Below are 3,267 nucleotides of genomic sequence, written 5' to 3' on the forward strand. Positions count from 1 at the left end.
CCAGATGAAGGTGTTCAATATTGCCTAAATTATTAATTTTGCCAAGTGACAGCCCATACTTTCTGTATAAGTCTTAGGCTATAGAAGGGAATTTTGAGCCCCTACCCAGGACACAGTATTAGTTTTTTCCAATGTATCAGTTTCAGCATGGCCAAGTCACAGGGTTCCTTGAGTTTCAGTTCTTTCAACAGAAGGATGAGATAATATGAAGAAGCCAGTTTACAATGTTTAGAAATACTTTATGACAATTTTATTATATATTTATTTCAGAAGACAGTATTTCCACAAAAGACGGGGCATTATTTCAAATACATGAGTTGTTATAACAGTAATAATTTTTTTTGCACTTCTAATGTTATTTTTAATTGCATTTGTTCTCAATGTCAGAATTTGTAGGTTGGTGATATCATAAGAACAACATAATTTATGTTTTCCTGCTCATCAGAAATACTTTGACAATAATAACTCACTTCAACCATGAGTATGAGCTACATGCATGAACATTTAAATCAAAGGCAAACAACACTCAATTGACAGATTGTCACCATGGTGTTTTTACTTTGGTCTGATTCTGTTTATCATGAGAGGGAGAACAAGGACTCCCTTCACACTGATTTGTCCATCACAGAGATGTGCTCAGTGAAGTGATGTTTGCAGCATGGTGTTTCAGGTGTCTGTGCTCAGAGGGAGATGCTGGAGAAGAGCATTATTTGGCTCATTCAGATTCCGAATATAAAATGTATTAAGTAGATACACAACATTATGGAGGGATGGCAAGAGGGAGAAGTGAGATGCAATAAAGAGCAATTCTCTAGCTCATCTCACCCTGGAGCCTGTAAAATTAACCACAGCACTTGTGTGGATTTATTTTTAAACAATCCTAGGTGTTGTTCAGGGCCACGCCACCCACAGCAGTAACTCCTTGCACAGCATTCCAGCATTTGTGCTTTCAGCCATAGGTAGGCAATGCAGGAACAATCAGGAAAAGGCAACATTTATTCAACTTTCGGAATACAAATGAGTCTTCAGACAAGTTCACTCCAGCTTCAAAACCCACTCTTACTCCTACTGGAGCTGATGAAAATTATACCAGAAACAATAATGAGCTTTTTCTTTTAAACCCTCATTTTATGTGCTCACTCCAAGGTTGCCTTAATGCAAGAAACACTCAGTGGCACTGGCAATTGTGCAGAGCTCTGCAGAGTTCGTTCCAGATTGTTATGTGCTTTGCTTGACAAGGAAAGCAATGGCAGTGTCTGTTCTGCGTCAGTTACTCAAATCTAGAATTTCACTGCAATTTTTAGAAACGAGATTAATGTTTAAAAGAATCTACTCCTGAAAATCAGAAGCACAAGAGTGTAAAAAATCTAACTGGACAATGGTATAATAAAGTTCCTGGGTTCCAGTGAAAGCCAGACCAATAAATTAATAGATGCTGCAGTGTTGAGGAGGCTGCATTGATTTCCAGTTTTTCTCATAGTACATAATCTCCCTGCTTTATGCACAGGTACATTAAATAGAAATGAAGATCCTGGACCCAGGGACTCCAAATATCACCAATCTTCACAAAACAAAGCACTTTTAAAGTAAAAAATTGATAGACTGGTTGAAGTATCTTGTGCATTTGAAGTAAAGTTATATATATTCAGCTATGCCATCATCAGCTGAATCATTCTGTCTGTAAAATAAAATATTTCATCAGTTGGTCCCACTAAGTTATTTTCTTGATACATCATTTATCCTCTTTATTTTTTGTTTTTGCTGTCATGCATTGGCCTGAAATATTTAGGCAGAAATGCAGCCTGACTCCATTCCAAGAGTTGCCATTGCCCAAAGGTTTTGACATGGGGGATTAGGATTCTTTGATCCTAAGAAAAGTAGAGCTCAGTTCATCGAGCCAAGGACCCCATGGCTCAAGCTGCAGAAATGGCATCCTGCACTGGGAAAAGACTACATTCTGTGGGTTTTTTCAAGTAAATCTATTGCCAGACCAAGCCACAGAACCTGACCAACTGTCAGGAAAGGACTAATGGTAAAAATAGATGTATTTTAATTTTATGTTAAATTATATATTTAGCTCATGCACCTCTACAAATTTTTCCTCGCTGAACTGTTAAAAGCATCTTCACAGTGACCTTCACTGCTGCATTGTCATAGTAGCTAGTAATGATTAATTTTGTCATATGAATAATGTAATTTCTTATGGATAGCAAATCTTCTACCTGATAACCACTTCTAGGTATGGAGGATTTATGTTCTACAGTACATCAATCAGAAAATGGCAGAAAATGGGTTTAGTTCAATCCAAGCAAAAGCAGTCATGTCTTCCTAAGTCTACTGTATTTCCTGTGTACACCTCTATAAAGAAGGCAGGTGCCAGGTAGTTAAAAAAATTCCAATAATCCAGGTCAGTCCTGGATTAACTACTAAAATGTTACGTCACTTTTTGAGAAAATTCTTAGGGAAATTATTTTGGGAGAGTTGTTACTCAAAGAATTCAATATTTAGTGTCATCAAACATATTATTTATTTTTTGCTTGTCCAAGTAATCCTGAAATAACAAGGAACAAATACTCTTTTAATTACATTTAACTTCTGACTGTTCTTTTTTGGTCAGGGAACAAGGTGTGACCCAAACTCCTACAGTGGTTTTATGATTCAGCATTTAGCACAAATTGCCTACTGGCTTAGAATTTAACTTCTCTGACTTTCCCAGTTCCTAGAAAGGGCATTTATTCAGGAGGTGATTAAGTAATTTTTCCTTAATTGTTATATCAAAACTGTAAAACACAAGAGCTAAGCAGCAGCTTATTTACATACCAAAAGCTGGAGGCTGGTCTGCTGAAAAGTGTGTTAAATCCCCCAAAGCTTTCAACAAAGACTAGGCTGCAGCCTGAGAAATGTCTGAATCTATTTAGCACTTTCAGAGGAAAGCATAAGGAGCAAAGAAAAACCAAGGAAAATGTTTGGATTTCAACTTCCAGTATTTGGGTTTGCAAATAACTTCTTCTAGAGACCAAGTACAGCTCTAGAGCGCAAATGTTCCTAAATCATAAAAATGCTGGGCTTTGTTTAGATTCCCAAGTTGAAAAGCCAAGCTCAGATTTAAATGTGCAAATATTGAACACAATCTGAGCATTTCTATTTACTTGAAAATTTAATTCCCTGAAGAAATATTACAGCTTTAGGGATATATGCTAATTCTAATTGCATTTATAAGCCAACTGAACAAAACCAAACTCCCCAAAATAACTTCTAATGAAAAAA

The sequence above is a fragment of the Corvus brachyrhynchos genome, unplaced genomic scaffold (assembly GCF_000691975.1).
Source record: "Corvus brachyrhynchos isolate BGI_N302 unplaced genomic scaffold, ASM69197v1 scaffold281, whole genome shotgun sequence".
In the NCBI taxonomy this organism is placed as follows: Eukaryota; Metazoa; Chordata; class Aves; order Passeriformes; family Corvidae; genus Corvus; species Corvus brachyrhynchos.